Source organism: Oncorhynchus mykiss, chromosome 23 (genome assembly GCF_057628025.1).
Source record: "Oncorhynchus mykiss isolate SJ-2025 chromosome 23, ASM5762802v1, whole genome shotgun sequence".
NCBI lineage: Eukaryota > Metazoa > Chordata > Actinopteri > Salmoniformes > Salmonidae > Oncorhynchus > Oncorhynchus mykiss.
Genome location: NC_143044.1, coordinates 33,723,505 through 33,751,491, shown reverse-complemented (window position 1 = coordinate 33,751,491; position 27,987 = coordinate 33,723,505). Strand labels below are relative to the sequence as shown.

The 27,987-nt window shown below is 41.6% G+C and overlaps 2 long non-coding RNA genes across 2 annotated transcripts; both read left to right on the top strand.

The window, feature by feature from the left end:
- The first annotated feature begins 274 nt into the window (after nt 1–274).
- LOC118943900 (uncharacterized) lies at nt 275–14,153 on the top strand. Its single transcript, XR_005039248.2, has 4 exons — nt 275–353; nt 1,529–1,621; nt 12,606–12,848; nt 14,054–14,153. It is a non-coding gene; the product is annotated as an uncharacterized LOC118943900 (long non-coding RNA).
- Nucleotides 14,154–21,225: 7,072 nt separating this feature from the next.
- Nucleotides 21,226–26,276, top strand: LOC149972572 (uncharacterized). Its single transcript, XR_016491088.1, has 2 exons — nt 21,226–23,108; nt 24,559–26,276. It is a non-coding gene; the product is annotated as an uncharacterized LOC149972572 (long non-coding RNA).
- Nucleotides 26,277–27,987: the final 1,711 nt, after the last annotated feature.

Sequence of the window (27,987 nt, the reverse complement as noted above, 5' to 3'; positions counted from 1 at the left end):
GAACTTGTTCTCAACTTGCCTACCTGGTTAAATAAAGGTGAAATAAAATAAAATAAACAGGGTCTGTAGTGACACTTCTAGCACTGAGATGCAGTGCCTCAGACCACTGTGCCACTCGGGAGCCCTGAGTGCTTCATCCAGCTTGTTCCTCTGTCCTCAGCTGAAGATTCCAAATGTGATTTTCTACAATTTTTTCTTTCTTCTAATATTCCCCGATTCATGACGTTCCCGATTTCAACCAATCCAATCTCATTGTTTCAAATGTGAAATAGTATACGTCATTAGCGTTGGATGCGCATGCTTCAAAACATTTTTATTTTTTTTGTATTTTGGAGAAATTACAAGTGGTGCTGGTGAGTAACAAAATAATATTATATCATGCCACTAAACCAGTCAAGAGTTTCAGCGTTGATGAACAAAGGTTTAGCGTTAGCAAGCTCACTAACGTTAGCTGCACTGAAGCCCCTGACCAGAGCTAGATTCGCACCTGCTCTTGAGCTACAAACACCAAACCGATGTTGAAATGTGTAGACCGAATCAACTTTGTTTGTCAAAAGATTGTTGGTATTATTAATACTTTTTGAAACATTTTAATTTGACATAAAAAGTGTATAAATGTGCAGTAAGGGCTACCTAAAGTACAGGCGATGACACTTCTAGGGTCTTACACATGTGTAAGTGCAACAAAGCACATGGCTACTTAGTTATATATAGATTTATATTTCAATGGGTGCTCTATCTCATTGCCTCCCTCCTGATTTCTACATGTTTAGTAAAATAGGGGTTAGGGTATCCATGGCGGAAGTGCCTGGCCCATAGGGCTCTGGTCAAAAGTAGTGCACTATGTAGTGAATAGGGTCCCATTTGTTTGATTTGATTAGGCACCTTTGAAGAGCTGAAATGTTTACATACCAGCAGAGGGCAGCAACACTATAGTGAATACAACCCATGTTTTGTGAATGCCTCTGCAGTCTGTACTGACACATTAGCTTCATCCCAAATGGCACCCTATTCCCTAAATGGGCCCTGTACAAAATAAGTGCACTATATAGGAAATAGGGTGGAATGTGGGGTATCTGCTGCTCATTGGTGGGTCTTCTGGGAATACCTCAGGATCATCCACAGGTGGAGCTGGGCTGTCCAGAGCCCACCATCTGTCTTTATATGTTTAGAAACAAGATGGTAATGTAGGCAACTGGTTTTGGAAAGGCTAAAATGCATAGTCTGCTTTAACACTGTCATGGAAAAGCCCATTGTGCTTCAGGTGTGTTGTATCTTATGTGTCAATATTGCCACTTGTGAAAATGACCATAGATGTGGGCTCCACTGAAACACTTAGTATGGCTTGTGATTGAGACCAGAGAATCAATTGTATTTAAGTGTGTGTGTATGTATATCTGTGTTGGTTTGTGTGTGTATATGGTTTGATTATGTTGCCTGATTAAAACCTCTGTTGTTTTTTGTGTGACTGTGGACAAATGCAATGGCAACAGACTTGAGTTTTCCAGCAATCTTCTCTTTTCCACAGGTCAGAAACATAAAGTCAATGAGAGAGAACTGCCCTGCACTTTCATCCCAATGTCTGGATTCTGGGATCCCCTGGAAGTGATCAATGTAAGAGGTATGATAATGAGTAGTACGATTAGCATCACCTGAGGGGCACTGGCAGTTTTGTACACACACACACACACACACACACATGCACATACACACGCACCCAGCCAGCCAGCACGTCACCTCTCTCTACACACCCCCTGTTGAAGTCAACAGTCAACCGCCCACTGTGGGGTCGGATGGCATCTGGTTTTCAGGGGAAATGGAAAGTGAGCCTGTGACACAACTTCCGCTTTTGGACGTTAATATGGTGACACTCCATCTTAACTCCTCCACATTTACTGGATTGGTTGAACAGTGCAGAAGAGAACCTCTCCCAACAGTTTTTTCCCCCCTAATCAGGACCAGAAATAAAGAAACACTGCTCAGTAGTTTCTTTTATGCCTGCTACGTTAGGTTAACAATCAACACACCTCTGGGAGACTTCAGGAAAGCTGCAACTGCACTGCCTTGATTTAGGCCCAATTACAGTGTCAGCAGTGTGGTGCTAGGACAACAACCTCTCCATCAATGTCATCAAGACCAATAATCTGATCATAGACTATAGTAAACAGAGGGCCAAGCACACCCTCTTCTACATCGACAGGGCTGTAGTGGAGCAAGTAAAGAGATTCAAGTTCCCCGGTGTCCACATCACTAAGGAGTTAACATGGTCCAAACACACCAACACAGTCGTGAAGAAGGCACAATAATGCCTCTGTTCTATGTGGTACCATATTGATAATAACACTTATACAACACAAAAATAACACCTATATCATTTTTACAATATAATATGGCTGACACAGTAAAAAGTAAATTATGAAAGGTTGTTTATAGAACAATTCTTCATAAAGGTGTTATAAAGAACCAAAGAAAAGGGTTCTATATTGGCCCAAAAAGGGTTATAACCACAGCGGAATCCTTTTTTTGGTGCTAAATAGAACCTTTTTCATTTTGAACCTTATGAGCATGGTTCTTTATGGAACCTTCAAAAAAGGGTTCTATAGAGCACCAATAAGGGTTCCTCTATAATTACAAGCCAGGTAACTCCAATCTAGTACTATTTTAAACCATTTTGTGTGTGTGTGTGAGGAGCTTGGAATAAGGGTAGTTAATGAACAAAAAGTCCTGTCGTGCGAGTGAGCCTTTCCAGGTCTTGAAGACGTGTGCAGGTGTGCATCAACATCACAACCATGGATGAGATGCAGTGGTGTGGTGTAGATCTTGGGAGTGGGGTGCTTTGCTGCCATATCCGTGCAAGCAAGCATTTGTATAACATAGTAAGTGCCTGCCAAGCACCACCCCAATCCCCCCATAACCCCCTCCTCCCACACCCTCAGGCCATGGCATCCCGAGTTCAAAGGACAGACAGACTGGAAATGGAGCTCCAATCACCTTGATTGGGGAGAAAATGGTTTCTTGTCTGAGCAATGTGCAGCTGTTCAGACGGAGGGACGGAGAGGGTCTTCTGATGGTAACCTGTAGCCAAATCACTTTGGGATAGGAGCAGGAGCACTAAAGCCTTGTTCACATTGGCAGTTTGAAGTGACTCAAATCCAATTTTTGGGGCATATCCAATTCGAATCTGTACTTTCTCCTGCAGTCTGAACAGCCAAAAATCACATGTCGGATATTTGAAGCCACATTTCAAACCAGCTTCGTAGGTGGCTTGAAATCAGATACAAATATGTTTATTGGCCAGGCGACTTGTGTTTGAACACAAGTCACCCTTAAGTGTTTTTTTATTGCACTCAAGTGGTTTTTAGACTGTTATTTGGCATATCTTGTTGCCTGCTACTCAGTTGACAGGTAGACAATAACAGGTGGCAGCTAACTAGCTTGTTAATTGTTTATAAACAAATTAGTGAATGTGCTAGAAACCTAAACAGCTACATACAGTAGCTAGTTGGCTGTTGTGGTTAGCCAGAAAGGACTTGTTTTGAAAATAAGATCATCTTATCCTTTGAGGCTTGAAAGTATTTCTTACACCATGATTTTGAACATTCAAAACAACTGGGAAACGTCCACGGCAGGCATTGTTGACCTTAGCTTGTGGCAAAAGTGATAGGAAGCACAATATCCACAACCAATCAGCCTACACCACTGCGCACTCACCTGTTGTTACTATGACAACTAGCATGGCCATGTCAGCAAATGACTGCTGTCTGAACACACACACACATCTTATTTGGTCACTTGTAACTTGCTGTTTGGACAGTCAATATTCCAACACGGATTTGAAAAACAAAACTGATTTGAGCATTGTGGTCTGCAGTGTAAACAAGGCTTAACTGTTGATCACATAATACTATCAGAGATGGGTCAAATATACATCAAAGTGTATCTTGTTACAAATACAACATCCTTTATTTTTTAAATGTTTTATTTTTTATTTCACCTTTATTTAACTAGGCAAGTCAGTTAAGAACAAATACTTATTTACAATGACGGCCTACCAAAAGGCAAAAGACCTCCTGTGGGGACAAGGGCTGGGATAAAAAAAAAATCTCTCTATACAGTGCCTTGCGAAAGTATTCGGCCCCCTTGAACTTTGCGACCTTTTGCCACATTTCAGGCTTCAAACATAAAGATATAAAACTTTATTTTTTTGTGAAGAATCAACAACAAGTGGGACACAATCATGAAGTGGAACGACATTTATTGGATATTTCAAACTTTTTTAACAAATCAAAAACTGAAAAATTGGGCGTGCAAAATTATTCAGCCCCTTTACTTTCAGTGCAGCAAACTCTCTCCAGAAGTTCAGTGAGGATCTCTGAATGATCCAATGTTGACCTAAATGACTAATGATGATAAATACAATCCACCTGTGTGTAATCAAGTCTCCGTATAAATGCACCTGCACTGTGATAGTCTCAGAGGTCCGTTAAAAGCGCAGAGAGCATCATGAAGAACAAGGAACACACCAGGCAGGTCCGAGATACTGTTGTGAAGAAGTTTAAAGCCGGATTTGGATACAAAAAGATTTCCCAAGCTTTAAACATCCCAAGGAGCACTGTGCAAGCGATAATATTGAAATGGAAGGAGTATCAGACCACTGCAAATCTACCAAGACCTGGCTGTCCCTCTAAGTCCCTTCAGCTCATACAAGGAGAAGACTGATCAGAGATGCAGCCAAGAGGCCCATGATCACTCTGGATGAACTGCAGAGATCTACAGCTGAGGTGGGAGACTCTGTCCATAGGACAACAATCAGTCGTGTATTGCACAAATCTGGCCTTTATGTAAGAGTGGCAAGAAGAAAGCCATTTCTTAAAGATATCCATAAAAAGTGTTGTTTAAAGTTTGCCACAAGCCACCTGGGAGACACACCAAACATGTGGAAGAAGGTGCTCTGGTCAGATGAAACCAAAATTGAACTTTTTGGCAACAATGCAAAACGTTATGTTTGGCGTAAAAGCAACACAGCTGAACACACCATCCCCACTGTCAAACATGGTGGTGGCAGCATCATGGTTTGGGCCTGCTTTTCTTCAGCAGGGACAGGGAAGATGGTTAAAATTGATGGGAAGATGGATGGAGCCAAATACAGGACCATTCTGGAAGAAAACCTGATGGAGTCTGCAAAAGACCTGAGACTGGGACGGAGATTTGTCTTCCAACAAGACAATGATCCAAAACATAAAGCAAAATCTACAATGGAATGGTTCAAAAATAAACATATCCAGGTGTTAGAATGGCCAAGTCAAAGTCCAGACCTGAATCCAATCGAGAATCTGTGGAAAGAACTGAAAACTGCTGTTCACAAATGCTCTCCATCCAACCTCACTGAGCTCGAGCTGTTTTGCAAGGAGGAATGGGAAAAAATGTCAGTCTCTCGATGTGCAAAACTGATAGAGACATACCCCAAGCGACTTACAGCTGTAATCGCAGCAAAAGGTGGCGCTACAAAGTATTAACTTAAGGGGGCTGAATAATTTTGCACGCCCAATTTTTCAGTTTTTGATTTGTTAAAAAAGTTTGAAATATCCAATAAATGTCGTTCCACTTCATAATTGTGTCCCACTAGTTGTTGATTCTTCACACAAAAATACAGTTTTATATCTTTATGTTTGAAGCCTGAAATGTGGCAAAAGGTCGCAAAGTTCAAGGGGGCCGAATACTTTCGCAAGGCACTGTACATGCATGGTATTACGTGGCTTTGGATATAAGTATTTGCAAAATGGAATATAGCCTGTGCATTACAGAGCTGGATGTACTCCCGAGGTGTGCAGCGGTCTAAAGCACTGCATCTCAGTGCAAGAGGTGTCACTGTAGTCCCTGGTTTGAATCCAGGCTGCATCACTTCTGGCCGTTATTGGGAGCCCATTAGGGCGGTGCACATTTGGCCCAGTGTCGTCCATGTTTGGGGGTAGGTCGTCATTGTAAATTAAAATTTGTTCTTAATTAACTTCTTTGGGATCGGTGTCCACCGGACGGTTGAGCTAACGTAGGCTAATGCGTTTAGCATGAGGTTGTAAGTAACAAGAACATTTCCCAGGACATGGACATATCTGATTTTGGCAGAAATCTTAGTCTTGTTAATCTAACTGCACTGTTCAATTTACAGTAGCTATTACAGTGAAATAATACCATGTTATTGTTTGAGGAGAGTGCACAGTTTTGAACATGACAAGTTATTAGTAAACAAATTAGGCACATTTGGGCAGTCTTGAGAGAACCATTTTTATATAAATGCAATGGTTCATTGGATCAGTCTAAAATTCAAATGGTACCAAGAATATGCACATCCTTGCTTCATGGCCTGAGTTACATGCAGTTAGATTAAATAAAAACATTAACAGGAGTGTTTCTGTGGTGTGGGATTCACCAGTAGTATGGCTACTGTGGGGCACAGGCCTCACTGCTCTCTTAGCTGCTGTTCCTTTTTATGAGTCTCCACTGCTGCTTTATTCCTCATCTGGATCTCTGTCTAATCTTGTTATATTGTTACAGTGTGTCAGTCAGTCGGTGTGTGTGTGTGTGTTCTGCACATGTTAAAGTAGGCCTAGGAACAGTAATATAAGGGCACAAGGCGAGACCCAAATGCAGACACAGGAGGCAGATGGTAGAGCTCCGATATTTATTATAGGAAAGGGAGTAGGCAAAGGCAGGTCGGGGACAGGCGAGAGTTCATAAACCAGGTCAGAGTCCAAACAGTACCAGAAGATAGGCAGTCTCAAGGTCAGGCCAGGCAGGGATCAGAAACCAGACCCAAGTCCAAAACAGTACAAGGGGATAGGCAGACTGGTGGTCAGGCAGGCGGGCTCGGAGCCAGGACAGGCAAGGGTCGAAACGAGGAGGACTAGAAACAGAGATTGGGGAAAAATAGGTGCAAGGAAAATTGCTGGTTGACTTCGCAAACAAGACGAACTGGCACAGAGAGACAGGAAACACAGGGATATATACACCAGGGATAATAAGAGACACCTGGGGGGGTGTAGACAATTGCAAGGACAGGTGAACCAGATCAGGGTGTGATAAGTGAATTACCTCTTTATTGACTTATGATTGAGTAGTACTGGTGAGAATGGATAAGGGAGACAGTCAGACTGATCTAACATCTGGTGACATTGAACAGGAGTCCTGTTCATTTTTACCTCTGCTCTTGGAGTTCAAGCCTAAATATTCAGTTGGTGGGAAATATTCATAATGGATTTCAAAAATAATTTCCCAAGATGACAAATAAAGTTGCATTGAATTTGACTTGTATCATATAATGTGAGCAGCCCTTCCTTTACCTAGCACAGTGACACACTTGAAGTATTGACTGTGAGTAGTAGTAGCCTAGCTCTAGAGCCTACAGCAGTAGCCTAGAACTAGAAGTCATGGAGAGGCTGTACGTGTGAAGGGGAAAATGTGACATCATGAAGCATTCCATAAGGCAGGACAGAACGTTTGTGGTCTGATGTGTTTTTCAGTAGTTACGGAAGCCTGACTCGCGTGTGCCGCCTCCTTCGCTCTGTAAATCTGTGTTTGATGATTTTCATATTCTGTTTCACTGTTTTGTTTTAGGGGAGACTTCTGGTGATATTGTTATTTGGCTTCATTTCCAACCATGCCAGATCTTACAGTTTTCGCATGACAAAAGTCTGCAGCACAGCCTTTCCGGAACAGGCCGAGCAGGCTCGGCCAATAGGTCCTTGAGTTTCCACCGCATAACAACAATGTTTCATTTTGTCTAATCGGGGGTATTTAGGCTAAGTAAACTATCACTCTTCGGGATTTCATCTGCAGCCCATGGCCCAGTCATGCAGGCCTCTTATTCAAACCATTTGTGTGCGGTCAGGAGTGAGGGGCGGAGGGTTAAGGGGACGCAGGGGGGCAGGTAGTTGAGAGGAGATAGTGGGGGGACTGGATAGCCCTGGGAGAAAGTCTGGGAAGGGGAGTGTGAGAGGTATTGGCAAGGAGAACTAAACCACATGCAGCAGCTTGCGTGATTGTGATTTCTTCTTCTGCCCCCCCACAACTTCCTGAAGCACCTGCACGCACACAGCCACTTATCCCCTCTGTATGTTCATTAGGGCATACAGTGGAAAACTAAAAATGTTGTTTCTTGTTGGACAGTCTTTGTAGATCCACCCTGTTTCAGTCTTTTTTCTTCCATTTGGTGACTATGATGAATGTGATCTTGGTTTGGTCATCTGAGCATGCCAGACAGACAGATACTGAAGTCAGTCCTGAACCGTTCATTTGAGCAATATGAAATCTGATGGTGTGCAAACAACCACTACATTCACCCACACTACCTTTTATTGGTGAGGTCATGCCACTACCCCTTACCTACCCCAGGCTGTCTCCTCCATCCCCTTTTCTTTCTCCCGCATCGATTTAGGATCAAAAATAGTCTCATAAAAAGCCTTGAGAAGGACGTCTAAGCCAAAAGCCAGATCCAGCCAGCAAGTTTTTAATGGTACTGGTTTATAATGAAACACTCCTTGAGCCGTTCTCCCAAAGCGCTGACGTTATCCGCTGGACACACGCGCATATTAAAAGTGCACGCTTTTTATAACGTGTGTGACTATCAGAGAGAGGGTGGGAGGGGGGGGGGAGTGGAGGGGGAGGGGAGAGAGTGTGGGGGGAGTGGAAGGGGAGGACGGGGAATGGAGAGGGGAGGGAGGGTAGTGGAGAGGGGAGGGAGGGTAGTGGAGAGGGGAGGGAAGGGCGTTGATGGCGTGGATGGGAGAGAGGGCAGGGAGTGGAGGGCAGTGAGGGGTGTTGAGGCTGGTTGGGAAGATGTAGAGAGAGAAATCACTCCAAAATAAACCCCTGTTACCAATGTCTTTATCTGCCTTGGTTACTGCTGTGTAGATTTTGTCGCAGGTTTAATTTTTTTTTAAAAATATCACGTTTTAGTGGATGAGTACGAGGCTTCACTCTCTGACTCTGACTGCTGTTGTAAAGAGCAGATGTTTTGAGGTCATTGCTTCATTTCGATCAGCCGTTCTCTCGGCTGGTGTTGACACTTGTGGGCTGCAGTCATACTTAATGAGGGAGTCATGATGTGTTGTGGTGCCATTGCCATTCATGCTTTGGCCTACGTCCACACAATACAAACTGGTTGGTGATTAAATAATGCATTCTGTTTCTGCTCTGAGAGGTTAAGTCCACACTCTGATGACCCATTATTCAATTAACTATAACTAGAATTAGTATTAGTCAATCTACACCTCTTCAAAATGGGAAGCTTGGATGTGAGCTAAGTTTTGAGTCAATGACTGTGAGGACTGAGCCCCAGGTTGGACAAGTTTATCCTCCAGAAATTGAGTATCTTCCAAGCGACTAAGTTATTTATGGATTCATACTTGGGTGGGGTTTAGCGTGCGTGGGCTGATGAACCCCCTAAGAACCCACTCCATTTAAGCATTCAAGCAAGCCTATTTTTTTTTAGCAGTGTATTCTATTCATTATGTTATGCATTAATGTGAATACATATTTCTGTCCCTTGCCACCACTATAGCCTCCACCGGCATGGTCCCAGTCCACACACTTAAATTATTTCTACAGATTGGAGGTCTAAAATATTATTTTGTGTGGCCGCCGCCGGCCCGGCCTGGACGCATGATCACTCTGCCGGGTCTGGTTACCATGCTCAATCTTTCACCCATGGGGCTGTGTGAGTGTGCATGTGTGGGCGGTGTGTCTGTCTGTGTGTGTGTGTTTCTCTGTGTCTCAGCGTGTCTCTGTCTGTCTGCATCTGAGCGCGTGTCTGTGTGTGTGTCTCTGTCTGTGTGTCTGTCTATTTGTTTGTGTGGGTGGGTGCGTGTGTGTGTCTGTATGTGTGCGTGTGTGTGTGCTTTTGTTTGCGTCTGTGACTCCTCTCTCACCCAGGTTGCTTCACTTTAAACCCTTGAACACTGCTGCCTGTCCAGGGTGGACACAACAACCGTGTGATGTCATTTCCTCCTCGGGGGGCATCTGCTCGAGTCCTCATGGTAGCAGCGGTAACAGGTGGGCTCAGCTTCAGAGGTTCCAGCAGTGTAGCAGGCACCAGGCAGTGTGGTCCCTGGACCCTGGGTGAGCGAGACCTTAGCTGTTCACTGTCTGCTAATGAAGCAGGCCTGTTAATGGAAATAATGTGTGAAAGGACGAGAGCTTTAGGAATTATGTGTAAGATATGGAAAGAATGTTATTTTTACTAGAACCCTCAGATTCTGGAATCTGAGACTCTCAAACCAAAGTGCTTTAATATCGGAACAGAGTTTAAGTTTTAATTGAAAAATTCACCCTACGTGGTGGCACAGTATACAGTTCAGTTACTATAATTCTTGTCTTCAATATCCAAAGCAGCAAAAGGTTCAATAGAGTTCAGCCCAGCTCGGCTGGAGAGACGATTACCAGAAGCAGAGTAACAACAATCACTGGTCAAATCTCAAATGGCATCCTATTACCTATATAGTACACTACTTTTGTAGTAGAGTCCTATGGGTCCTGGTCAAAAGTAGTGCACTATATGGTAAATAGGATGCCATTTGGGACACACTGCTATAAGCTTTCTTTCCTGTAGCTGCGTGTAGACTGTACGACATCCTCCTCACGTAACCTAACCACAGAACCTGTAGAGCATCAATAAAACTCAGCCTTTCCTCTCTCTCTCTCTCTCTCTCTCTCTTCTCCTTCACTCTTCCCTTTCTTTCTCTTTTTGTCTAACATCAGAGCTGCAAGCACTGAACCACGTCTATCAGCAGTCAGTAAAGTGGATTACTATACACTGAGTGTACAGAACATTAGGAACACCTTCCTAATATTGAGATGCACCCCTCCCTTTTGCCCTCAGAACAGCCTCAATTCGTCCGGGCATGGACTTTACAAGATGTCGAAAAGCGTTCCACAGCGATGCTGGCCCATGTTGACTACAATGCTTCCCACAGTTGTGTCAAGTTGGCTGGATGTCCTTTGGGTGTTTGACCATTCTTCATGCTCAAAGGAAACTGTTGAGTGTGTAAAATCCAGCAGCATTGCAGTTCTTGACAAACCAGTGTGCCTGGCACCTACTTCCATACCCCGTTCAAAAGTACTTGAATATTTAGTTTTTCCTATTCACCCTCTGAATGGCACACATACACAATCTCAGTCTCAATTGTCTCAAGGCTTAAACATCCTTCTTTAGCCTGTCTCCTCCCCTTCATCTACACTGATTCAAGTGGATTTAACAAGTGACACCAATAAGGGATCATAGCTTTCACCTGGATTCACCTGATCATTCTGCATCATGGAAAAAGCAAGCGTTCTTAATGTTTTGTGTACATCTCTCACCATCTCATCATTATCATCATCCCATCTTCTACTATTCAGTGAAGTGTTACAGTTCACCAGGACTTCTTGATATGGATACACATGATATTTGCTGTCTCATGCTTCCGTGTCCATGTGACTGATATTGGCTGAGTTTTGCGTAATACCAAAAAAGGTTTAATGCACTTTATTACACGTTAGTAATTTAGGCAACGCTCTTATCCAGAGCAATTAGGGTTAAGTGCCTTGCTCAAGGATACATCGACAGATTTCTCACCTAGTCAGCTCAGGAATTCAAACCAGCAACTTTTTGGTTACTGGCCCAACTCTCTTAACCAATAGGCTACCTGCTTCTACCCGCCATGTTGTGCTCTTGTAAGCCTAAGACATCTTAATTATCTCCTTGGGGATCAATAAAGTTATATATATCCCCAATCAGACACACATTTGTAGACTCATGAACACTTCTAGTTTATTAAAACATGGCATTCTACATTGCTTCTCTCCCTCTTTACCAATTACTGAAACATATAAAGTGGAATTGTTGTTGGCTGTCTTTCCTGTAGGCCTGTGTCTCACTAATGGGTCTAGAGGAAATAATATACTGTATTTATCAAATCACTTATTAAAACATAATGGAAATCTGTGTTTTAAAGCTGTCTCAACCATAATCTTCCCTGAGAGAGGAAAACAATAAAACAGAATAAAATAGAAAGTGTTTTCACAATTATAATTCTGCATCGCTTAGCCTATACACGACTAACCAACACTAACATCACACACACATCCCCCCCCCCCCCCACATTTAGACCCATATGAACTGAGCTGATAGGTTACACAAGGGAAAATGGAACGAACCAAGGTGAGTTAAACCACAGGGGAGTCACAGATACATTCAACGTAATGATCCTGGGAGTCAGTTCTATGTTTATCTATTTCTTCCTGTTACTGCATCATTACTGTCCCCTCTTAGGGAGAGTTCCATTGTGGAGGTGTCCATCGCACTTTGACAGGAATACTGCATTAGTAACTTACTGAAGGTTATACTCCCCTGCCACTTGATAGGCCTACATGCATGCCCTGTCCTAGGAGAGTAATAAGGTGCAATTTGGGAGACAGTCCCAGTCCCACCATCACCCCGAAGGCAGCCGGCTGATTTTCCAGCAAGGTTTTAATGAGAATCGCAGACAGGAGGAGAGGAAACGTAGAGTGTATTTATAGAACCGGGAGGAATGCAACCCCCTAATTATTCTTGTCTATCTACCTCCCCACAGGATAACCTGCTGCTCACCATTTACTTCCTCTGTATGTCCCAAATGGCACCCTATTCCCTGTATAGTGCATTACGTTTGATGAGGGCCCGAAACAATTGCACTATATAGGGAAAAGGGTGCCATTTGGGACGCAACCCCTGTTTTTCAACACTGACTTGGTGGAGGAGGGAAAAGTCGTGACAGAAACCGGAAGCAGGCCAAAGAGAAGGACAATATAAAAGTGTGTGTAAATACCAGACTGAGGTTAGTGGGGAACTTTTGGAAAGTCAGAAAGTGTTAGTAAAGAAAATGCAATGCAAGCATCTGATATACATTTAAAAAAATATAAATAAATGTAACCTTTATTTAACTAGGCATGTCAGTTAAATAAAGGCATGTCAGTTAAGAACAAATTCTTATTTACAATGACTGCCTACCCTGGCCAAACCCGAACGACGCTGGGCCAATTGTGCGTCGCCCTATGGGACTCCCAATCACAGCCGGATGTGATGCAACCTCAATGCGAACATAAAAGTGTCATATTACTGTAGCGCTACATGATTCAGTGATACTTCAGGTGCTTTCTACATATCCTGTGTATTTAAGTTTGGACAGAAATGAGGTCTCGGGCCTCTACTCACCACTGCTTCCCCCTACAACTCTATTTCTATGGCTTCACCACTCCTTCTGTTGTCAACATCACCAGACCTGAGTTCAAATAGTATTTGAAGTCTTTCAAATACGTTGTGTTTTCTCTAGCCTGCCTGATGGACAGGGGTTTACACTTCTGCAACTTTTAATTTGGTTCCACTCTACCAGACAAGCTCAATCAAGCCCAACTAAAATATTTGAAATTATATCAAATAGTATTTGAACCCAGGTCTTACTTTCACCACTGGCTGTTTCACCACTTCTTCCATGTTCAGCATGACGCCTGAATAGTTTATTTGATTCAGAGTCTCCTGGAGGTTCTACGAGTTCACATCCCAAACAAACTTCCCGTGGAGATGAATTAAGCATCCTTACCCAAATCCTGCGCTGCCCCTTGTACTCTAAGGAAAATTATGGAGCATGATTATGAGCCAATCACCTTAATGAAAGGCACAATGTTTCCTTGGCAGCTCTAAATCAGTTGCAGGGTTGTTAGTAGTTGTCCCATGTTTGTTCTCTGTTGTCGCTAAAACACTCTTGTCCCCTTACTGTGAAAAGGGAAAGGGGGATACCTAGTCAATTGTAGAACTGAATGCATTCAACTGAAATGTGTCTTCCGCATTTAACCCAACCCCTCTGTGTAGGCTGTCTGTGTGTGGCTGTGTGTGTGCGCGAGTGTGTGTGTGTTTGTGTTTTGTTGTTGTTGTCACTAAAACACTCACCTCACTGCCAGATGCGTGTAGAGACCTTTTAGAATTAGATACACTCCAGGTATAATGTACATCTCACAGACTTTGTGTTTTTTGTGGACACTTTAGGTACTGTAAATTGGCTTGGTTTAGGCCATCCATACCACCTGTCTTCTAAAACAAAGCAAAGTCGACCTAGTACATCAGAGGAGATGAGCAGCATGGAAAGTTAGTGTAATCTTCTCCCCTCCAACCACACACACACAATAACACAAGAGCATGTGCTGTCAACCGTTATGTCACTTTGCATGCAACGGAGCACTGAAATCTGTGGTGTAAAAGGTCCAAACATCAGAGCAAGCTCACAGTTTGTTTGCATTTCTCCATAATGAGGTACGATGACAGATTGACCTATTGAGGGAGGAAAAAACACAGGATGTGTCCCAAATGGCACCCAATTCCCTATATAGTGCACTACTTTTGTAGTAGAGCCCTATGGGCCCTGGATGCACACCCTATTGAGGAACAGAGCACACATGCAACTTTAAATAGATGGTAGATGGTCCATTTATTCATACATAGTAGAGTATCTGGATACCTAAATTAAAGATTGTTATTATAACAGTAGTCCTATTCCCCAGGCTATAGTCTAGCGTTTGGTCCAGACCTGGGTTCAAACACTATTTGGACTATTTCAAATACTTTAGCTTTGCCTGATTGAACTTGCCTCTTGCAATGGAACCAATAGACATGTCCCAAATGTTGCAAACCCTGCCCATCCGGCACTATCCTTACAGAAAACCACATGATTTCACATGTGGAAAACCACATGATTTTACGTGTGACATTTCCACGTCTTGCACACAACAGTCTGTTGGAACAATCTGGTCTCATAGCATTTTGTATTATTCTGTACCCAAATCCAGATTAGAGATGATATAACCCCTCCTGTCTCAGCCTCCAGTATTTATGCTGCAGTCGTTTATGTGTCGGGGGGCTAGGGTCAGTTTGTTATATCTGGAGTACTTCTCCTGTCCTATTCGGTGTCCTGTGTGAATTTAAGTGTGCTCTCTCTAATTCTCTCTTTCTCTCTTTCTTTCTCTCTCTCGGAGGACCTGAGCCCTAGGACCATGCCTCAGGACTACCTGACATGATGACTCCTTGCTGTCCCCAGTCCACCTGGCTGTGCTGCTGCTCCAGTTTCAACTGTTCTGCCTTATTATTATTGGACCATGCTGGTCATTTATGAACATTTTAACATCTTGGCCATGTTCTGTTATAATCTCCACCCGGCACATCCAGAAGGGGACTGGCCACCCCACATAGCCTGGTTCCTCTCTAGGTTTCTTCCTAGGTTTTGGCCTTTCTAGGGAGTTTTTCCTAGCCACTGTGCTTCTACACCTGCATTGCTTGCTGTTTTAGGCTGGGTTTCTGTACAGCACATTGAGATATCAGCTGATGTACGAAGGGCTATATAAATACATTTGATTTGATAACATTTCATTGGGTAGGTATTAATTTGTGGATGTCCATCACCAATTTCGTATTATATGTTATGATCATCAAGTACAACAACCACCCGAGCCACTGCCTGTTCACCCCGCTATCATCCAGAAGGCAAGGTCAGTACAGGTGCATCAAAGCAGGGACCGAGAGACTGAAAAACAGCTTCTATCTCAAGGCCATCAGACTGTTAAACAGACACCACTAACATTGAGTGGCTGCTGCCAACATACTGACTCAACTCCAGCTCACTTCAATGATGGAAATTGATGTAAAAAATGTATCACTAGCCACTTTAAACAATGCCACTTAAAATAATGTTTACATACCCTACATTACTCATCTCATATGTAAATACTGTACTCGATACCATCTACTGCATCTTGCCTATGCCGTTCTGTACCATCACTCATTCATATATCTTTATATACATATTCTTTATCCCTTTACACTTGTGTGTATAAGGTAGTAGTTGTGGAATTGTTAGGTTAGATTACTCGTTGGTTAATACTGCATTGTCGGAACTAGAAGCACAAGCATTTTGCTACACTCGCATTAACATCTGCTAACCATGTGTATGTGACAAATAACATTTTATTTGATTTGAACTACAATTCGCCAAATGTACAATATGTTACAAATTAGAAAAATATACAATATATTACGTATTTGCAAAATGTAGTATATGTTATGAATTCTTGCTAGGTCATTAAAATTAGCTAACTGAATTAAGGGTTAGGGTTAAGTTTAGGAATTAGGTTAAATGATTAAGGTTAGGGGAATGATTAGCTAAAAGCGTTAGCTAACATTCTAAGTAGTTGAAAAGTTGCTAATTAGTCAGTGATGGGATTTGAACTCACAACTGCTGGGCTGCTAGACGTTGGCGTTATATGCTAACCCATCCAGCCTGACTAACCATTCTACCTTTGCATTTTCCTTAAAGCAAATTAAAAAATCATCACCTTATGGTGCCTTTGGCTTCATATGAGGCAAATCGCGGCATCCACTGCCTGTTCACCCCGCTATCATCAGAAGGTGAGGTCAGTACAGGTGCATTAAAGCTGGAACTGAGAGACTGAAAAACAGCTTTTATCTCAAGGCCATCAGACTGTTAAACAGCCACCACTAATATTGAGAGGCTGCTGCCAACATACTGACTCAAATCTAAAGGGGCGTGTATAGTTTCTGTATATCCACAAAATCTCAAATAAGAGTATGGTTACAGTACAGTTTTATTCCCTCGTGTATAAAAAGGTATAAGGTACACATAAGGTACCTTCACAGGTACACGTAGGAACTCACATTGTACTAATCTAGTATAAGGGTACATTTTATGACTCAATATATTCAATATATATTGTGGGCGGTGGGAATTTACCAGTTGTGAAGTCGTAAAACCCAGTTGAGAGCATTCATGTGCTTTGAAGTAATTGAAAAACGCCAATTGGCCAACAAGCTGCGTCAAACAAACTTAAAGTACAACTATCATGCTTGTAAACAAAGTTTAGAGTTCAAAAACCATATTAATAGATTGCTTTTTATAAATAATGGTTTGTTACATTTAACTGCCAAATGCTATTATTGAGGTAATTTCCTTATTAGGTGATGTCAGAAGTTGGTGCTCAGGGATAATAGATGTATTTCCCACTACTAATTATCGGTTGGAGGGCCGATCAAGTGGGTTTTTCCCAGGCGTATGTGTTAAATTCCCACATTGCACTTGGTTACGAACGTAGGACTAGGTACAATCATTGCTGCACTTTGAAATGTAGGTGGGGCAATGTGCTGGTGGGGGCTCAATAGCATATTTGGGGGCATGGTCTAAAATATATTGTATTTGTGCCTACCGTTAATGGAAATGTACCATTTTATAGGGTTTAAATGTTATTTTGCCCAAAGTTACGCACCTCTTATGATGCTGTCAATTTTGAATTTTTTTTGTTAGACCTTGTGAAAATCAAGAGCTGCACTGACAGGAGATTTCTGTGCTTCTTCTGAATTCTTAATGGCAGCTGATTCACAGAAAGGGAACATTACATTTCAGTGTCTATCAACTAGTTGTAAGTGGGTAACTGTAGCTAATCTGGCATGTTGTGAGTATCACAATAACATGTGACTAGCTATGAATGTAATATCACATGGATTTATATCAGCCTTTAATTAATAGGGATCGGTGTCCCGTCAACGGGACAGTTGTAAATCATGCAGTGCCTTGTGTCATGATCACTTATTTTAGAGAGACAACAAATGGCCGTACATAGTGTCTTATATCAGCTGAAAGCTTAAATTCTTGTTAATATAACTGCACTGTCCAATTTCTAGTAGCTATTACTGTGAAAAAATGCCATGCTATTGTTTGGGGAGAGCTCCTAACAATACACTTTTTATCACCGCGATAGGTTTAATCAATTCACCTTTTGCGACAGCATGCCTTTTCCTTCTGGACAAAAATTATAAGAATATTCAGAGTTATGAAAACTGGTTGTTTTGCAAATGTTGAACATATAATATGGCTACTAATACTGGAAAAGCTGAATCAATGTCCAAGTATACAAATCTTACGATATTCCTGCAGGAAAAATGTAATATGAATGCAAATGTATCGAAGAGCCCTCACTGCTACTCGATCATCCTATTTTTCCAACTTAATTGAGGAAAATAAGAACAATCCTACATTTATTTTGGATACTGTCACAAAGCTAACTAAAAAGCAGCATTCCCCAAGAGAGGGTGGCTTTCACTTCAGCAGTAATAAATTAATGAACTTCTTTGAGGAAAAGATCATGATCATTAGAAAGCACATTACGGACTCCTCTTTAAATCTACGTATTTCTCCTTAGCTCAGTTGTCCTGAGTCTGCACAACTCTGCCAGGACCTAGGATCAAGAGAGACACTCAAGTGTTTTAGTACTATATCTCTTGACACAATGATGAAAATAATCATGGCCTCTAAACCTTCAAGCTGCATACTGGACCCTATTCCAACTAAACTACTGAAAGAGCTGCTTCCTGTGCTTGGCCCTCCTATGTTGAACATAATAAACGTCTCTCTATCCACCGGATGTGTACCAAACTCACTAAGAGTGGCAGTAAAAAAGCCTCTCTTGAAAAAGACAAACCTTGACCCAGAAAATATAAAAAACTATCGGCCTATATCGAATCTTCCATTCCTCTCAAAATGTTTAGAATTAGCTGCTGCGCAGCAACTCACTGCCTTCCTGAAGACAATGTATACGAAATGCTTCGGTCTGGTTTTAGACCCCATCATAGCACCGAGACTGCACTTGTGAAGGTGGTAAATTACCTTTTAATGCTGTCAGACCGAGGCTCTGCATCTGTCCTCGTGCTGCTTTTGATACCATCTATCACCACATTATTTTGGAGAGATTGGAAGCCCAAATTCTGACCTGGTTTAGATCTTATCTGTCGGAAAGATATCAGTTTGTCTCTGTGAATGGTTTGTCCTCTGACAAATCAACTGTAAATTTCGGTGTTCCTCAAGGTCCCATTTTAGGACCACTATTGTTTTCACTATATATTTTACCTCTTGGGGATGTCATTCGAAAACATGTTAACTTTCACTGCTATGCGGATGACACACAGCTGTACATTTCAATGAAACATGGTGAAGCCCCAAAATTGCCCTCGCTAGAAGCCTGTGTTTCAGACATAAGGAAGTGGCTGGCTGCAAACTTTCTACTTTTAAACTCGGACAAAACAGAGATGCTTGTTCTAGGCCCTAAGAAACAAAGAGATCTTCTGTTGAATCTCACAATCTTGATGGTTGTACAGTCGTCTCAAATAAAACTGTGAAGGACCTTGGCGTTACTCTGGACCCTGATCTCTCTTTTGACAAACATATCAAGACTATTTCAAGGGCAGATTTTTTTCCATCTATGTAACATTGCAAAAATCAGAAACTTTCTGTCCAAAAATGATGCAGAAAATTAGGTTATAGGTTAGACTACTGCAATGTTCTACTTTCCGGCTACCTGGATAAAGCACGAAATAAACTTCAGTTAGTGCTAAATACGGCTGCTAGAATCCTGACTAGAACCCAAAAATGTGATCATATTACTACAGTGCTAGCCTCCCTACACTAGCTTCCTGTTAAAAGCTGTTGTGACTAGGGGGCAGTATTTTCATTTTGTCAGGACAAGATGCTAGAATATGCATGTAATTGACAGCTTAGGATAGAAAACACTCTAAAGTTTCCAAAACTGTAAAAATATTGTCTGTTAGTATAACAGAACTGATGTTGCAGGTGAAAGCCTGAGAAAAATTAAATCCGGAAGTGCCTCATGTTTTGAAAGCGCTGCGTTCCAATGAGTCCCTATTGAGCAGTGAATGGGCTATGAACCAGATTACTCTTTCTCCGTATTCCCGAAGGTGTCTACAGCATTGTGACGTAGTTTTACGCATTTATGTTGAAGAATACCCGTAAGCAGCTACATTGCGCAAGTGGTCACCTGATGCTCCCAGAGAGATTCTTGCGTAAAATACAGAGGTAGCCATTACTTCAATCGGTCCTACTGAAAAACGAATTGTCCCGATGGATATATTATCGAATAGATATTTGAAAAACACCTTGAGGATTGATTATAAACAGATGTTTGCCATGTTTCTGTCGATATTATGGAGCTATTTTGGAATATTTTTCGCCGTTTTCGTGACTGCAATTTCTGGGCGATTTCTCAGCCAAACGTGAAGAACGAACGGAGCTATTTCGCCTACAAAAATAATATTTTTGGAAAAAAGGAACATTGGCTATCTAACTGGGAGTCTCGTGAGTGAAAACATCCGAAGCTCATCAAAGGTAAACGATTTAATTTGATTGCTTTTCTGATTTCCGTGACCAAGTTACCTGCTGCTAGCTGGACAAAATGCTATGCTAGGCTATCGATAAACTTACACAAATGCTTGTCTAGCTTTGGCTGTAAAGCATATTTTGAAAATCTGAGATGACAGGATGATTAACAAAGGCTAAGCTGTGTCTCAATATATTTCATTTGTGATTTTTATGAATAGGAATATTTTCTAGGAATATTTATGTCCGTTGCGTTATGCTAATTAGTGTCAGGTGATGATTACGCTCCCTCATGCGGGATGGGGAGTCAACAGAGGTTTTAAGGCAAGGACTGATTTCAAGGTTTTACTGCTAACCTACAAAGAATTACATGGGCTTGCTCCTACCTATCTTTCTGATTTGGTCCTGCCGTACATCCCTACACGTGCTCACAAGACGGTCACAAGACGCAGGCCTCCTAATTGTCCCTAGAATTTCTAAGCAAACAGCTGGAGGCAGGGCTTTCTCCTACAGAGCTCCATTTTTATGGAATGGTCTGCCTACCCATGTGAGAGATGCAGACTCGGTCGCAACCTTTAAGTCTTTACTGAAGACTCATGTCTTCAGTGGATCATATGATTGAGTGTAGTCTGGCCCAGGAGTGTGAAGGTGAACGGAAAGGCTCTGGAGCAACGAACCGCCCTTGCTGTCTCTGCCTGGCCGGTTCCCCTCTCTCCACTGGGATTCTCTGCCTCTAACCCTATTACAGGGGCTGATTCTCTGACTTACTGGTGCTCTTCCATGCCGTCCCTAGGAGGAGTGCGTCACTTGAGTGGGTTGAGTCAATGACATGATCTTCCTGTCTGGGTTGGCGCCCCCCCTTGGGTTGTGCCGTGGCGGAGATCTTTGTTGGCTATACTCGGCCTTGTCTCAGGATGGTTGAAGATATCCCTCTAGTGGTGTGGGGGCTGTACTTTGGCAAAGTGGGTGGGTTTATATCCTGCCTGTTTGGCCCTGTCCGGGGGTATCATCGGATGGGGCCACAGTGTCTCCTGACCCCTCCTGTCTCAGCCTCCAGTATTTATGCTGCAGTAGTTTGTGTTGGGGGGCTAGGGTCAGTCTGTTATATCTGGAGTACTTCTCCTGTCTTATCTGGTTTCCTGTGTGAATTTAAGTATGCTCTCTCTATTTCTCTTTCTCTCTTTCTTTCTGTCTCTCTCTCTGAGGACCTGAGCCCTAGGACCATGCCTCAGGACAACCTGGCATGATGACTCCTTGCTGTCCCCAGTCCACCTGGCCGTGCTGCTCCAGTTTCAACTGTTCTGCCTGCGGCTATGGAACCCTGACCTGTTCACCGGACGTGCTACCTGTCCCAGACCTGCTGTTTTCAACTCTCTAGAGATAGCAGGAGCGGTAGAGATACTCTTAATGATCGGCTATGAAAAGCCAACTGACATTTTCTCCTGAGGTGCTGACTTCCTGCAACCTCGACAACTACTGTGATTATTATTATTTGACCATGCCATGTTCTGTTATAATCTCCACCCGGCACAGCCAGAGGAGGACTGGCCACCCCTCATAGCCTGGTTCCTCTCTAGGTTTCTTCGTAGGTTTTGGCCTTTCTATGGATTTTTTCCTAGCCACCATGCTTCTACTCTACTCTACTTCTACTCTTCTACTGCTTCTATCTCATTACTGACACATTCTCTTGCGAAGTTATCAGAACTGTGTCAAGGGAGTTGCTCAACTCTCATCAGCATAGCCATCAAAAACTTTAACTGCTCCTACACCTCCACTAATGGTTGGCACAAATACACATATATTTGCCCAACCTTTTCTTAATGAGCAGTGATGATCGTACCTTATATTGAAAAATGAATTACTATGACGGAGAGACACTACATGACAAGCTTTACACCACTCCAGCCGAAGATTGGCATTGCGCATGGTGATCTTATGCTTGTGTTCGGCTGCTTGGCCATGGAAACCCATTTCATGTAGCTCCCGATGAAATAGTTATTGTGCTGACGTTGCTTCCATAGGCAGATTGGAACTGTTGCAACCGAGGAAAGATGATTTTTACGCGCTACACGCACTCAGCGGTCCCATTCTGTGAGCTTGTGTGGCTTACTTCGCAGCTGGGCTATTGTTGCTCCTAGATGTTTCTACTTTACAATAACAGCACTTACAGTTGACCGGGGCAGCTCTATGAAGGCAGAAATCTGGCGAACTGACTTGTTGGAAAGGTGGCATCCTATGACGGTGCCACACTGAAAGCCACTGGGCTCTTCAGGAAGGCCTTCCTACTGCCGGTCTGAGATATGTCTTTTTCTTTGCAACCCACAAATGCTGATGCTCCAGATACTAAACTAGTTTAAAGATGGCCAGTTTTATTGCTTCTTTAATCAGAACAACAGTGTTCAGCTGTGCTAACATCATTTCAAAATGGTTTTCTAATGATCAATTAGCCTTTTAAAATTATAAACTTGGATTAGATAACACAACGTGCCATTGGAACACAGTTGTGATGGTTGCTGACAATGGGCCTCTGTACGCCTATGTAGATATTCCATTACAAATCTGCTGTTTCCAGCTACAATAGTCATTTAAAACATTAACAATGTCTACACTGTATTTCTGATCAATTTGATGTTATTTTAATGGACAAAAATGTATTTTTCTTTCAAAAACAAGGACATTTCTAAGTGACCCCAAACTTTTGAACGATAGTGTCTATATTACCTCAATTACCTCGACTAACCGGTGCTTCCTCACAGACTCTGTACTGGTACCCGCTGTATATAGCTTCGCTATTGCTATGTCACTGCTGCTCTTTAATTATTTTTTACTTTATTTCTTATTTGTTGGGGTATTTTTCTTAAATCTGCATTTTTGGTTAACCTTTCTGATCTCCCCATCCCGGATCCGGGTTCGTGAATACAGACTCAAGCTCATTACCATAACGCAACGTTAACTATTCATGAAAATCGCAAATGAAATGAAATAAATATGCTAGCTCTCAAGCTTAGCCTTTTGTTAACAACACTGTCATCTCAGATTTTCAAAATATGCTTCTCAACCATTGCAAAACAAGCATTTGTGTAACAGTATTGATGGCTAACGTAGCATTTAGCATTAACATTCAGCTGGCAACATTTACACAAAAAAACAGAAAAGCATTCAAAAAAATCATTTACCTTTGAAGAACTTCAGATGTTTTCAATGAGGAGACTCTCAGATAGCAAATGTTCAGTTTTTCCTGAAAGATTATTTGTTTAGGACAAATCGCTCCGTTTTCTGCGTCACGTTTAGCTATGAAAAAAACCCTGTATCCAGGATTGTGTAAATCTATCAGCAAGCTCATTAGCATAACACAACGTTAACTATTTATGAAAATCGCAAATGAAATGAAATAAATATGCCATCTCTCAAGCTTAGCCTTTTGTAAACAACACTGTCATCTCAGATTTTCAAAATATGCTTCTCAACCATAGGAAAACAATAATTTGTGTAAAAGTAGCTAGCTAGAGTTAGCATTTCGCGTTAGCATTTAGCGTTAGCATTAGCGTTAGCATCCAGCACGCAACATTAACAAAAACATAAAAGCCTTCAAATAAAATCATTTACCTTTGAAGAACTTCTGATGTTTTCAATGAGGATACTCTCAGTTAGATAGCAGATGCTCAGTTTTTCCAAAAAGATTCCTTGTGTATTAGAAATAGCTCCGTTTTATACATCACATTTGGCCACCAAAAAAAATCCATAAATTCAGTCCTCAAAACGCAAACTTTTTTCCAAATTAACTCCATAATATCGACTGAAAACATGGCAAACGTTGTTTAGAATCAATCATCAAGGTGTTTTTCACATATCTCTTCATTGATACATCGTTCTTGGACACATGCTTTCTCCCCTGAATCAAATGGTAAAGTGGAAGCAGCTGGCAATTGCGCACCGAATTCGACGCAGGACACCAGGCGGACACTTGGGAAATGTAGTCTCTTATGGTCAATCTTCCAATGATATGCCTACAAATACGTCACAATGCTGCTAAGACCTTGGGCGAACGACAGAAAGTGTAGGCTCATTCGTTGCGCAATCACAGCCATATAAGGAGAGAATGGAAAACAGAGCTTCAGAAATTCTGCTAATTCCTGGGTGATGCATCATCTTGGTTTCGCCTGTAGAATGAGTTCTGGGGCACTTACAGACAAAATCTTTGCAGATTCTGAAACTTCAGAGTGTTTTCTTGCATAGTCGAGCATCTTTTCGTGACAAAATATCGCGCTTAAAACGGGAACGTTTTTTATCCAAAAATGAAATAGCGCCCCTAGAGCTCTAACAGGTTAAGGGCTTGTAAATATGCATTTCATTGTAAGGTCTACCTACACCTGTTGTATGCGGCGCAGGTGACACATTTGATTTGATTAGATTTCTTGAGTGTTAATATATGTTCCACACAATAAGTATGAATCTGGTGGCACTTCAGAAAAATCGATGCACTCCCTACCAAGAGGTTGCATGTTCAAATCCTCTAAGAATTATTCTACGTCAAGTGTCTTTGAGCACTGCCAGTTTGACATTGGGGGTCATTATTGTTCAATTATTAACTTGATTCTGTGCATCTTTTAGCAAAGTGCAGAAATGCGTTCTTGCCAATAAGTTTGTGGCCATATCTCCTTCACGCTTACAGATCTGGTGGTGTAGCTGCACTTCATTAGGACATTATAGGTTGGTAGCGAGCAATGGGTTATTAGTTTAAATCTCTTTTAAGGCTGAATCCCAATTTTACACCAATTGAAATCAGAATACAGCAGCATAGTGTCATTTTATAGAAATTCATCATTATTCATTAGATTTTTTCTGAAACTTTAGGCAAAGTGCAGATATTTATTATTGGCAATAAATATTTTGCCAATCTCCATTATGTCCATAGACCTGGTGGCTCTGCAAGAACTTCAGCTGGCTAGCAACCAAGAGGTTGTGAGGTTGTCCCAAGTAAGCAGCATACTGCCTATTAAAATCTTAATTTAGTTGTCAAAATACAGACACTAGTTGTAGATTTATCCTATTTTCACTGCAACTAGACAAAAACCTCCAGGGGACCATGACAACACATTTTGAGAATATCCTAAAAACATCCTTGGAACATCCATGGAACTAGAGATCTAGTCTAAACCTGCAGGGGACCATGACTGTTTAAACTGAATTCATGTCAACTATGCCTTTTTAAAGTAAAGTTTTCTAAATTACGTTTGACCTCTCGGCTTTCACATGTGCTCAAATGTTGTCACGTAATTTCATGGTATCACATGTTGAAATGTTGCATCCCCATGTTATAAAACATTTTTCACTTGAGATCATATTTTCACGTCACATGTGTAGTGTCATGCTATCACACGTTGAAATTTTGCATCCTCATGTTATCACATTGATTTCATATGAGATTGTGTTTTCACGTGTGCTCACATGTTGCTTCACAAGTTGTCACGTTATCACATTAACTTTACATTAAGTCACGTGATCACGTGAAATTATAATTTTTTCCTCTGTAAGGCCAGCCTGAATCAAACACTCAATGTATTTGAAAGATTTCAAATAATATTTGAACCCAGTGTGGTTCTGTCATTTCTGTGTTTATTCCAGGAGCCACATGGTGGTATTTATCCTCAAACAGACTGAGGAACAGGAAAAGCAAAAGATTTGATTTCACTATTTACAAAACAGGGATGAACAGCGACTGCACCTGTTTGTGCCCTTAATCTTCAGGCTGACCCTTTGACTGTGTCTTGCATTCTTTCTTCATCCTGTCGTGTCCAGTCTGTGTGGGGCCAGACTTGTATAAAATTGTGTGCAGACCTTGTATTATTTCAATCTCAGACCTTTGTTCTTGTGCAGATAGACAAAACAACAACAGCAACATAATGTAATCAAGATGCTATAGCGATCGTTGAAAAGAAGTGAGACAAGTGCTATTTCCTGTTTCTATCCTATTCACCTCAGTACACCGAACCCTTTCTCAGTTTCTCATAACTTCCCAAAATAAATGACTTATTTATTTTACTTGTTCTTTTTTAAGGCTTCTCATTTTATTTTTTATAGGAAATAATCAAAAACAAATGCAGACCATAATTTTATAGTATGAAATGATTGCATAGTAATATTTAATGATTTCTTTGCAGACAAAGTTTTTCTGTTTCCATCCGATTCCCTCAGAGGCCCTGGTCAATACAGGAGGCCAAGAGTGGCAGAGACAGCACAGGTTAAACATCCAGCCGTTGTGTCTAGGCACCCAGGCCAGTCTTCTCATACTGTTGGTTTGTGCGTGCGTGCGTGCGTGGACCTGCCAGCAAGGCCAGTAAAAATGCTCAATTAAAGCCCCCATGCAGTCTTTGTAAATCACTGTGTGTGTTTATTTAATGAAAATAACTCAAATATATTTTTTATAATTTATTTCCCTGAGCCTCCTTTGGCTCTTGAAATGCTCAGTCTGATCGTGTGGGAGTAAGGAAATAATTTTGAAGATATTTTCATACACAGCCCTGATTGGCTGATAGGATCATCTAGAGCCCACCCCCTTACCCAGATGAACAGTCATTGGTCTATTATAATCAGATCACATTGTGATGTTATGATGTGGGCCAAAATGTCATCCTACCTGAACAGGTATAAACTCCAGGCATTTTTTTCAGCTCTTACACAAAAATGACATTTTCACAATTTCAGTGTTATTTTGACCTCAGTGTGGGAAAAAAAATCAATAAAAGGAAATTCAATAAAAGGAAATCACATTTTTAACTGTCCCTTTAAGATCTGACTGTGTGAACCTCCAGAAATAGCCGATTTATGATATTGCCACTTGGCCAAAGCCACTACCATTTCCTCAACCACATACAGTACCTTCAAAGTTACAATGACAGTTTTGACAGGCATCAACCACCTACTGCCACTGCGTGTGTTGAAACGTTTAACTAAAGAAGAAGTATTTTCTTCCTTCCCCCTACAAACCAAGCGTCGGTCTACCCTGCATGCCAAAAATATTACAAAAATAACAATGTTCCTTTGGCTCCAGTTCAGAGTCGAGATATTCATATTATTGTTAGAATTTGTTTTCTCTGAGAACTTGGTGTTTTTTAAATCTGTATTTTATTCACTGTATAATTCATTTGACTGGAAGATCATTTCAGGCCAACCATATCAAAAAACACCAGTTGTCCAAACCTTACCTCAGTGGAGTTCAAGGCGGTCTTGAATTGAACTGAATAACTTTATTGATCACCTTCAATAAAGTTTTTCAATAAAGTTATTCAGTTCACACAAAGCACGGTTGTCCATACAACAATGTTGGACGTTCATAAACTGCTTATTTTGGTTCTTTGTTTGTCTAAGTCAGAATTCAACTAAACACAATTCTCAAATATTGTTGCACTATTGACATTAGTACTGTAGGTATTTGTGGAACCTTGTATTCCTTTTAGAACAGAATGGGCTCAGTTAACTAATGGGAGAAGGTAAGTGCATGTTTCAAGACATTAACACTGTTGGAGCAAAGGAAGTGGGAGGAACAAGCTGTCATGAAAGTATAGAAATGCACCAAACTGCTCTGTCAAACTGCTGACCACCTTGACTGGAGGATGAGCCAACCCACAGAACTCCTTAGTAGTGAGAAAGGAAGGGAAAGTCTGTGGCTTGCCTGCCTTGTTGCATTCGTTATTCAGTACTTTTCATCCTCATCTCACAGCTGTGCAGGTCATTAGTAGATTGCTGCACGGGA